This window comes from Chiloscyllium plagiosum, chromosome 18, assembly GCF_004010195.1.
Source record: "Chiloscyllium plagiosum isolate BGI_BamShark_2017 chromosome 18, ASM401019v2, whole genome shotgun sequence".
In the NCBI taxonomy this organism is placed as follows: domain Eukaryota; kingdom Metazoa; phylum Chordata; class Chondrichthyes; order Orectolobiformes; family Hemiscylliidae; genus Chiloscyllium; species Chiloscyllium plagiosum.
The window spans coordinates 21392449-21404563 of NC_057727.1; the positions used below are offsets into that span (position 1 = coordinate 21392449).

At 40.0% G+C, this 12115-nt stretch overlaps 1 long non-coding RNA gene across 1 annotated transcript in view; it reads right to left on the reverse strand.

The window, feature by feature from the left end:
* Positions 1-4767, reverse strand: part of LOC122558942 — a 17302-nt gene extending 12535 nt beyond the window's left edge. Inside the window, exon 1 of the long non-coding RNA XR_006314281.1 lies at positions 3790-4767. This is a non-coding gene — a long non-coding RNA (uncharacterized LOC122558942). The remainder of the gene's footprint in view (positions 1-3789) is intronic.
* Between the last annotated feature and the right edge of the window lie 7348 nt (positions 4768-12115).

Here is a 12115-nt window from a genome sequence, read left to right on the forward strand (position 1 = left end):
TGTTCAGCAACACTCGCTAGGACCTTACCATTAAGTGTATAAGTCCTGCTAAGATTTGCTTTCCCAAAATGCAGCACCTCGCATTTATCTGAATTAAACTCCATCTGCCATTTCTCAGCCCATTGGCCCATCTGGTCCAGATCCTGTTGTAATCTGAGGTAACCCTCTTCGCTGTCCACTACACCTCCAATTTTGGTGTCATTTGCAAATTTACTAACTGTACCTCTTATGCTCGCATCCAAATCATTTATGTAAATCACAAAAAGTAGAGGACCCAGCACCGATCCTTGTGGCATTCCACTCATCACAGGCCTTCAGTCTGAAAAACAACCCTCCTCCACCACCACCCTCTGTCTTGAAGAGGATGGTGGCAGCAACTTACCATCTGGTGAGATGTAGACTCAGTTTAGCTGCAACATGGTTGTTATGGACCAGGCCAGACCCCCTCAAAACATTTTAAGAAGGTAGCCCAGACCCTAACTTTGCTAAGTGTTTTCGGCAGATGTAAGGAGGATATCCCAGGAGTGCTGCAGCTGCTCAAACCACTCAGTTTTAAACAGAATTTATTTACAGACTATTGAATGAAACACAACAAAAGAGAACCAAACATAGAATAACTTAACCTATCTGAAAACCCAACAACTCTATCACAACCTAATAACACTTCCAATTTCCTGTGACATCCCCATAAACACACGCCTTGGCAAGAAAAGGTAAATTCAAACACACATCTTATGGGAGCGATGTCAGCGAGAGAAAGAGAGAGAGGATCAGCCAGGGACTATTTGCTGAAGCATGGAACCTCTTTCCATTGCAGCTGCTTCTCTAGGTCCCAGCTAAAATTAAACCAAACTAGAAAAATCCCTGAACTGGGAGAATTGGCCACTTTCCTTTCATTGTACAAGTGTCTTTAAAAAAAACCTAAAAGCTCCAGTTGCCTTAGACAGTATCAGTTTGCCATAAGCAAAGTGACCTTATCCCAGACAAATTGAAACCTCTGCCTTTTACAACCCCTCTTGAAAAGAACCAAGGACAACATAATCTTGTTAAAGGAACAGCATCATCACATGGTGAGCAATGGTGCAGCTTGCCTTCTGCAACATGACAGTACAGTGAAGGTCTGGAACTTTTACAACATCTTCTGGCATGGCTTTGAGTAGACAGTCAGTGGCAGGTTAGAACCATTTAAGAACCTTACCGTAGAAACTTCTAAATGAAATGGGGTATCACGATTACAGCTACCGACAGCAGTAGTCATCCAAAAGGAAATGCTAAAAAGAGGCATTTGTCTCTTCAAATTATGAATAGAGTGGGTTATTTTGTAAAAGGGCAGCACTGTGACTCAGTGGTTAGCACTGCTGCCTCACAGTGACAGGGACCCAGTTCAATTCCAGCCTCAGGTGATTGTCTGTGTGGAGTTTGCACATTCTCCCGTGTCTGTGTGGGTTTCCTCCCACAATCTGAAGATGTGCAGGTTAGTGAATTGGCCATGCTAAATTGCCCATAGTATTCAAGGATGTGTAGGTTAAGTGCTTTAATCATGGGTAAATTTAGAATAATAGGGTAAGGGAATGGGTCTGGGTGGGTTACCTTGCGGAGGGTCGAAATGGACTTGTTGGGCCAAATGGCCTGTTTCCACACTATAGGACTTCTATGATTCTATGAAAACCCTGATTAACGTTGGCATCATTTTTAAAACCACAGGCAGCAGGTTCCAATCACTGAAGCCATTAAGGATTCAGGTATCACTTAAGGCCTCAAAGAGCAGGATTGATCAATGAAGTTGCTGTTAAACATTGGAAACCTCCATTTTAGACATGAAAGCAGGAATTTCCCACTTTTGGTGTAAAATATGTGAAATCATTTATTACAGCAGCACAAAACAGCAATATTGCTATTATTATGGAATAACTTTTTTAAGCAAAGAAAGTTAGTAATTACATTGGGAAGACATGACCACAGAAATAATATTGACAGGAAGATTTAATTTCAAAGATGGACTAAAGAGAATACAGAAGAGACATCTTGGAGAAAACATTTCTTCAGATACACTCTAGCTTCCAAACCAGATGATAACTCAGAAGTTAAACAAGCTAATATTTACGAATGGATAGGTCATCAGGGTATTAAAAAAAGCAACAGATACTTTTGAAAATGTACTAAAAGCCTTTGACAATCACTTTAATCTCAGCACAAGTAAAATTCTTGAAGGAACAAGATTTAAAAGAATTATTCAACATCCAGACAAACCCACACATAATTTCATTAACTATCAGCCCAGATCAGTCCAACAAATGTGACCACTGGGACATCAAGTCAAAATCCACAAAGACAAAAACAAAACAGACATTGCTGGAGAAACTCAGCAGGTCTGGCAACATCAGTGGTGACAAAGCCACGTTAAAATTTTGAGTCCAGTGACCCTTCTTCAAAACTGAATGAACTGTTCTGAAGCTTGAAATGTTAACTCTGTTTTCTCTCCACAGATGCTGCCTGACCTGCTGAGCTTCACCAGCAATTTCTGTTTTCATTTCAGGTCTTGAGCATACGCAATTCTTTGTTTTATTTTGTACATAAGAGACAGAATTATTTTTAGAATTTCTGGCGTGTCTTTATGAGATTTATGATGTTCAAAAGAAGATATAACCTTAAAAAGGCCATTCAGAGGGTGAGTCAAGCTGAAGACTGAAAGCAGCAGGGATCACTCCCAAACCAAGGTCATGGCACAGCAGTCTGTAGTCCATTAGGCCTATCGTTAGAATGTGCCAATTGGTGGTGATTTAACCTGAGAGTCCACCTTGCCTCAGGCAAGGGAAAGGTTGAGAAGGAGAGTCCCTTCATGGTAACCTCAACTGGTGCAGGAATTCAACCCATTTAATGGCATCATTCTGCCTAGTTGATGGCATCATTCTGCCTATTTGGCAGGCAGTGCCCTTCTTACACTGACTTAGTTTATTGGACACATAGGTGTTCATTAAATGCCTGTGCAGGCAAATTTCAAGTCCAACATCATTGATGGAGAAGGAAGCAAGGGAACCAAACTGACAGAAACAGAAATGGCAATCATATTTGGAATATAAAACAGGTGAGAATATTGGCTCAAGAAAAATCCAATAAGTGTTGGTTCAATGTGACGTACAATAGAAGCATTCAGTGATTGCGATGTGGTTTTGCTGAGAGTAAAATCATAGATTTTACAGCACACCAAGATGTACTGAGCTTATCCTGACTGTACCCCAGCAAATTCTCTCCTTTCCGCTATTTATCTAATTTCCTACTAGTTTATTCACAAATTTAATTGGCCATTAGCTACTTATTTAAGTATTGTGTGTGGGTTACTGTCCAGCTAGCCATATTAAGTGGGTGAGTTCAGGGGTGGTTGGGAAGGTGATAGTTTAGTCATCTGACCTATTACATGGCCCACTGCCACCAAAAATTTGCCTGGTAAAATTTAGTGCCAAATTCCTCTATTCCTGCACTCTATTTGGAATCGTATCCTTTATGTTAAATTGCCTCTCCTTGTTCTCCTCATCAAAATGTAATACCTTGAACATTTTGCTTTTAAACTGCATCTGTGCATGTTTTCCCCTTTCCACCAGCCTGTTTATATCCTCTTGAACTCTTTAACCTTCTCCTCCCAGTTCATTATCCTTCCAATGTTTGTGTCATCTAGAAATTTTAAATGAAGTTCATTATCAGAAATCAACAGAAAAATCAGAGATATTCTCTCCTGGGAGCCTCTACTGTACACCTCTATCTGTACCGAAAAATAAATTCATCGATACTCACTTTTTCCTATCACTTAACGTTCATATCTATGCTGCCACAGTCCTTCGTATCCCATGTTCTTCAATGTTGCTGACAACTGTTTTAAAAAACATCTGCTGGAGAATCAGATACGCCCCGTCAACTACATTACCCTCATTAGCTCATTAAAAACTCAAACAAGGTATTTAAATCCAATCTGCTTTTAGCAGATTGATGCTGGCTTTTCTTAATGAATCCACACTGTCACTGTGACAGCACATTTTGTCCCTGATTGCCCTTTCAAAAGATTTTCTCATCATCGAGATCAAAGTGATTTTATCAGTGGTTGTTGAGTTTAACATGACACCATTTTACGAATAAGGATGTAGTGTTTGAAAAACAGACACATTGTGTTAAAGCTTACACTCATCGGAACACTTCACAAGAATTCTGATATAGAGGGAATAACTTATACCCTGTAGACTGTTGATTGGTTAGCAAATGACCTTAAATCTTTGGCAAGTGGACCTAGGGAGCTTCTGGCCCTCTGAACCCTCCTCGTATCTCAGGAGAATTTGAAGATTGGAACCGGTATCTCCAGGATCAGACTGCCATGTTGGGACAAGACTGCCATGTCAGGCCGAGACTGCCACGCTGAGCTGAGTCTGCAACCCATGGCTGCTGGGCCTGGAGAAGCCTCTTGTCCTTCATTCGATGCTCCTCCAGACCCTGCCTCCTCCACCATCCATCCCTTTCACTGATGCTTCCGCTCCTTCAGGTGGCCAGGCCTAGCTGCGGACCCGGAGCCTTGGCCCAGCCTGCGGGTCTGGGCCAAGGGAATCAGCCCAGGACCTGCTCCAACTTGCCAGTAGACCCGCGGCTCTGGTGGAGACCTGTCCGACACATCTTGGTGTTGCTGCCTCTGCCGCTAGAGGCCTCCTCCTTCATCCACCACTCTCCAGGCTTTAAAGGAAAGGAAATGAAGGTAAAAAGAGAAGAAGTAGAAAACAAGAAAAGAAAGCTGGGAGCCATGAACTGAATTGTAATGAACTTTGTCTTAATTTTACTTTTTTATTATTATGTATGACTTTGGTTAATATATGTGCAATGATAGAGTGGCTTATAAAATTTTTCACTGTATTTTTCATGTAAAAGTACAAGTGACAATAAATTTCTATTTACCTATTCTGTTCAATTGTATACAGTTCATTCTATATAAGATGCGCATTTCTTTAGCCCGAGTTCACTAAACGATTGACGGATTGGGGATATTGTTTCTAAAAAACAAACATTTAAAACGTGTGTTGGCTGTAACATGCCTGCATCACCAACACTTTAAGCGTTCTTTCCAAATTGCGATTTTTCTGTAATGCGGGGTTGCACAAGAATGCAACCATTGCGTTACAGAAGAACTGCCTGTAATTTCAATCCATATACCTCCCCTGTTATTCTCAAATTAATCTATTGATCCTGATGTTTTATTAACATTAAGTACAGAAAGGTCTTCCAATTCTCTTTATTCAATTTGGTCCCAGTCAGTAACTCAACCATCTCCAAGTACAATATGAAATTAGCAACAACTCTTATTGATAAAGACAGATGCAAAACAGCCATTTAGCAGTTCAGCTGTGCCATCTGCTTCCACAATTAAATTACTTTTTAGGCCCTGTCAGGCCCACCCATCCTCCTAATACCCTTTCATTTTTAAAAATGTTTTTTAAGTAGTCAAAAGGTGAGAGTGGGCATGACTGCTCTTGATGCCAAGGCAGTATTTGACTAAGTATAGCAACAAGGAACCCGAGCAAAACTTGAATCACTTGAAATTGGGAAAATCATATTTAGCATAAAGGAAGATATTTGGGGTTGCTGGTAGTCAATAATCTCAGATACAGATCACTGCAGGATCTGTGTAGGATTATGTTCAACCATCTTCAGCTACTTAATCAATGAGCTTCCTTCCATTTTAAGGACAGAAATGGGGATGTTTGCTGATGATTGGACCATGTTCAGAACTATTCACAACTCCTCAGATCCTGAACAGTCCATGACCACTTACACTTGGTCAATATTCAGACTTGGGCTCAGAGATCACAAATAATATTTGCACCACACAAGAGTCAGGCAGTGACCATCTCCAATAACAGAGAAGTTAGCTATCTCCCCTTCACACTCACTGGAATTGTCATTGCTGAGTCCCTCACTATCAACATCCTGGGAGTGACCATTGACCAGACATTCAACTGGACCAGTCATATAAATACTGTAGCTACAAGACCAGTTAGAATTTGGATTCTGTGGTATGTGACTCACCTCCTGACTCCCCAGAGCCTGTCCACCATCTACAATGTACAGATTAGGAATGTGATGCAATACTCTCTAGGTGCCTGGATAAGTGCAGCTCATGGCCTTCCAAAGCCATGACTTCTACCACTTGAAGGACAGGGACCTCAAACATATAGGAACACCATCTGCTATAACTTCCCCAAATATGGAACTACACTTTCATTCCTGCAGTGTCACTAGTCCAAAGATTAGGACCTCCATGCCACAACAGCATGGGTGTACCTACACTGGTTAGAAGGTTGCAATTCGAGACAATGGCTTACCACTGCCTCCTCTGGGGCAGTTAGGAATGGGCAACAAATGCTAGCCTTGCCAGCAATGCTCATGTTCCATGAAAGGCTAAAAATAAAGTGAGATCTACCTCATTTTACAAGTATCTGTCTTTATTCATTAGAGTTCTGCAAAATAAATTTTATCTAAACATCAGGATTGTTCTAAGGTCAACAGTTGACAACAGCTGATTGCAAAATCTTGCCAACAAAATATGTGTTTAGAAATTAACCCTGCAGCAATAACCAGAGGGTTTTTTTGTTATGGCAACAGAAACCTAAAGTTTCAGCATTTGGAACTCTACCATGTTATAATTTTCTTCTGATTCCTACTCTCATAGGGTATATTTAAATCTCTTTGAGTGTATGTTGTAATTATCTCTAAGTTTCTTGTAATAGAGTTGAACCATTCATTTTCCATCACTTTAATCTCACTTCCATCTCATTCACCAGACTTCAAATAAATGAATGTTATACTCTCCTACGTGAAAACAGGATCTTATGACAATTGTGATATTTAAGAATACCATCTTAATTTTGGCATAGGTTTTATTTCTTAGAATTCTAATCACATTTAATTGACATCAATTTGTTATTTTCTTCTGTGGAAATATCAGTATCTCCATTAAAGAGTCTACTCTTTTTAGAGCATCTGAAAGGACATACTTGTCTCATTTCCAACTTCAAACACTGAGGTGTTAAATATTCTTGCATATGTAAAAGTAATTTTGGGAAAGAACAAAAGCTATTTAGAAACATTTTCATTTTTTCCCCCAAATTTTTCATATTTTTCTTCCATTTATCACATGCCTAGTCTCCTATTGGGAACCAACAGGAATTCCCTGTCAGACTGCTACCAATAGCTTTGCCAATCAATGTCTGGGTTAGGAGATACCAGGGACCCTACAAAGCTCTTCAACTTTCTTAAATATAAAATTTACCAAGTTCTAATTCAACCACTTTTAAATAGTATATTCTTCATAGCGCTTCATTTTTGCCAATTTTAGGGGCATGAACATTTTTCCATGAAGAGTCTGCGGCGATATCTACTCTATTTTTCTCTGTATTTTTCAATGAATCGCAATTGTAAAAATCAGCTACAGCACATGCACTGGTTGTATCTGTTGTTGTCACATTGAAGATCTCCACCATAATGCAAAATTCACTTATGAATTGACTGAACATCAAGGCAGAACACCATGAAATCTAGAATAAACAAAAGCAAAATACTGTGGATCCTGGAAATTTGCAATAAAAACAGAAAATGCTGAGAAACTCAGCAGGTCTTCAGATCTGAGGAAGGGTCATTCTTGATTTAAAATATTAACTCTTTTTTTTCTCGACAAAGACTGCCAGACCTGCTGAACTCCTCCAGCACTTTCGGTTTTTATACAGTAAAAACTAGATCCTTAAATAAATCAATTTCCTCATTTCTTATCATAACTTTTTTTTCCATTTGCAATTTGCAGTTAGATATTCTTAAAGGCCAAGAGGAAGGTGTTGACTATCAAACCCGTTTGGGATTTGTTTGAAGTGCCTAGCAATTAAGAATAGAAGACCACAAAACCTCTCCCCATTCAGGACACAAATTTAATTTTCTCTGTGCATTATATTTTAATTCAGTATGGCAATCCTGTAATTCAATTTTAACAAAACTTTCTTTGATTTGATATATAGACTGATTAATGAGTACACTGAAATTTGGCAGACAGGAATTTGATAGGAAATTGCAAACCCATGGAAAGAAGAGCCAATGAATCTAGGAAGCAATTGATGATGAGTGACCCTAGAGCAGATGTTAGGAATGTTCTGCTTCATTTCAAGGGCTGTGGAAATATTTCTGGACTAATAATCCAGCAACCTATTTCTCACTGGGCATGGGTTCAAATCCCCATTGTTGGTTGAATGTTAGTTCAACTAATATTTCTCAAATATAAAAGGCTAATCTCAATAACAATGGCATGAAATGATCATTGATTGTTGTAAAAATGCCCTTTGGGAAAGAAATCTGCTCTCTTCATCTGCTCTGTCCTACACATCTCTCCAGATCCATACCAATATGGTTGACTCTTAACAGGCCTCTGAAGTGGCTGAACAACCCAACATCCGAGGGCAGTTATGGATGGGTGAATATGCTGGCCTTGTAAGGATGCCCACATTTCATGAAAGTAGAAGGAAACCCATTGTGTAATTGAAACACAATGGCAAGTGACATATTAATGGTAAAAAGATTGATCTCGCAAAGGGTCATTTACAATAGATGTCGGGTGAAATTCTGTAAGGTCCTATAGGTTTGACAACCAATCAGTGCAGATTGGAAAATCACCAATTCACTGTAATCATTTCCCTTACATTGAAATTATGACCTTTTTGCCCACAATATTCTGTAACCAGTGGTGTGGGACTCTCATCATTTCCCTCAAGTAAGGCTTCTGATGCTGTCACATAAACGTGATAAATAACTTTTAATAAACTTAACATTCAATGTCAAAAGAACAACAATTCTGAGTATTCTATTTGGACTATAGATTGCTGGTGACCTTTTTGCAGACCTGTTCCTGAAATGAAATGACATTGAGGCCAGTTTTGTAGATTTCAAACAAGAGTTAAGGTCTTATTTATTTCCTCCAATTCATCACATTTGGGCAAGCATTCGAACATGAAAAAGATAAACATGTTTGGTGATTTGACTCCAATTAATTCATGCCTTGAAATTCATGATCAAATTTCATCAACAGCTCAAATCTATATTAAGGGCCAGAGAAGAATGAAGGATTATTTACATATGGGGAGGTCTTGGGGCTATTTGATTATCTCAGTAACGTCAATGCTAACAGCTAGTTCTCACCCAAAGGGATAATAATTAGCTTTCTTGTAATAATAATTGCAAATGTTCATGATACAGTATTTGGATGTCTTAAAAAGAATTAGCCAAACCCAAATCTCTTCAAGGTGTGTCATGCTATTTGGTTTTCTTTTATTATGGAGGAAACCACAGCAGCAAGAGAATACACGAGAACAACATCTTGAAAGTGCTATCGGTAAAGATTATCTTATTCCTTTCACAATCCTCATCTATTGTGGATGGACTAACCAATACTTCCAGCCTTAAGGAAATCATCTTTGCCATAATTTTATAGCACAAACTAATGAGTAAATTGAGCTCGTAATTACTACTCTCCAGGGAATTCTTTTCCCCTTTGGCAATGTTGTTCTCAGCATCTCAGATAATTGTTTTGTTTCAGGTAATAAATACTCACACCCATGCACCACTTACACTGCCCCACCCAAGAGATTAGCTAAATAAACTGTTCCAGGCGTTTGTCTTTCTGTAACCAATCACGAGCTGTACTGAGTAAATAGGGAAAAGACATGGGGAGTTCCAAGCCCTTTCTTGATGTCTGCCATTTGATGTCCTGGCTAAGATTAGTCATAGAGTCATAGAGTCATAGAGATGTACAGCATGGAAACAGACCCTTCGCTCCAACCCGTCCATGCCGACCAGATATCCCAACCCAATCTAGTCCCACCTGCCAGCACACAGCCCACATCCCTCCAAACCCATCCTATTCATATACACATCCAAATGCCTCTTAAATGTTGCAATTGTACCAGCCTCCACCACTTCCTCCAGCAGCTCGTACCACCCTCTGTGTGAAAAGGTTGCCCCTTAGATCTCTTTTATATATTTCCCCTCTCAACCTAAACCTATGCCCTCTAGTTCTGGACTCCCCCACCCCAAGGAAAAGACTTTGCCTATTTACACTTTCCATGCCCCTCATGATTTTATAAACCTCTATAAGGTCACCCCTCAGCCTCCGACGCTCCAGGAAAAACAGCCCCAGCCTGTTCAGCCTCTCCCTCTAGCTCAAATCCTCCAACCCTGGCAACATCCTTGTAAATCTTTTCTGAACCCTTTCAAGTTTCACAACATCTTTCCGATAGGAAGGAGACCAGAATTGCGTGCAATATTCCAACAGTTGCCTACCAATGTCCTGTACAGCCGTAACATGACATCCCAAGAGCCTTTCCTCATAAGACCTTCCCTCCAGACCAGGCAACATCCTGGTAAATCTCCTCTGCACCTTTCCAATGATTCCACATCCTTCCTAGTAGTGTGAATTTTACCTCTTCAAAGCAAAGCAACACTCATAGACCAGTGTCTCTATCTACATTTCAATACTGCCTATGAATAGCTTAGTCGATGGTACCTTAGTAAACAGGAAGTTATCGAAAACTTTGCTGCCCAACTCTTAATTCAAAACATGCACCATTTACCTATCACTCATTGACCAAAACTGGCTCCAGATCAATGAACATGTTTGTCAAGATTATCTAATTATAATATAGTATATTTTTTGCAGAAAGGTAATCTGACCTTTTAAAATGGACACAGCATCAAACAAGATGGCTGCTGGAAGTCATATGATTGTGTGTGTTGATTCACTGTCAGACAGACTGGTGTGTTGTCTCAGTATTAATCACGAAAAGAGAAAATTAGAATCCGTATAATCCTTGGGCAACACAAAAGGTCTATCTAAAGTGTGAAAATTCAAAAGCTTCTGAGCAAAACAGTAAGGGGAAGAACCCCCACAGGGAATTTTAGCACTGTAGACATCTCTTTGTGGAACAGTGATTCATCACAGTTAACACGACAGTCATCTTACGTCAAAGACAGGCTGTGAGACACCAACTTAGGCAGAACTCCAAGATGAACTCTGAGAGACATCTTCAGAGAAAAAAATGGTTGCATCAGGGAAATCAAAGGCATCCGAGCTAAAGACCAGCTGTACTGAGTCAGGCTACTAAGGTTCACAAACTTGTATTGTAAAAACAAATTAAAGGGGCCTTCTCTCACTTCCAGAACCTGTCCTGCTCAGTCTAGGTTTAGGAGAAATCTCCGCGTTTTCAACTGCAGAAGCCATCGCTAATGATGAAACTTGACCTAAATTTTTCAATGCCTTCACCTCAGGCAAATAACAGATCTAAAATGATAATGGACTGATCTTAATTTGAACTCTATAAGTATCTGTATCTATCTTTAATCTTTGTATCTGTCTTTTAGATAAAAATAGTATCGCATTTCTACTGAGTAACTTACAGCAATAGTTTCATAATAAACAGAACATTGTCTCATTTAAGATCAAAGTTTGCTGCTGGCTAATTTTCAGCTAAACATCACCTATAAGTGGCACAAGGTTGCATAAAGATAAAGCTGATATCATTAATGAGGGATGGAAAGCAGCACCCAGTCCCAAAGGTGGGGCTGCAGGAAGTCTAGATTGAGAAAGGTTCTTCAGATTTGAAAATAATTTTAAAATAACAACTAACAACTCAAGGCTTAATTCCTCGCAAGGAATTAAGGGATACGGGGATAGTGTGGGTAAGTGGTGTTGAAATGCCCATCAGCCATGATTGAACTCAATCAGCCGAATGGCCGTACTTCCACTCCTATGTCTTATAGTCTTATGGTCTATTATACCAAACAGACAAATGGAGATTGGCTTCCCTTGCTGCCATGCCGAGTGCAGCCTTCCTCCCAAAATCTTCTCCAGGTTCTCTCCACATGGGGCTCCTGGTCTCCCCTCAACACAAGCTCCAGGCCTCACACCCCCACACACATACAGGGCTCCAGGACACACACCCCTACACACACAGGGTGCCAGGCCTCATACCCCTACAAACACAGGGCTCCCCCACACACAGGGCTCCAGGTCTCCCCCCTGCCTTCCACCACAAGCTCTGTGTCCCCCCGA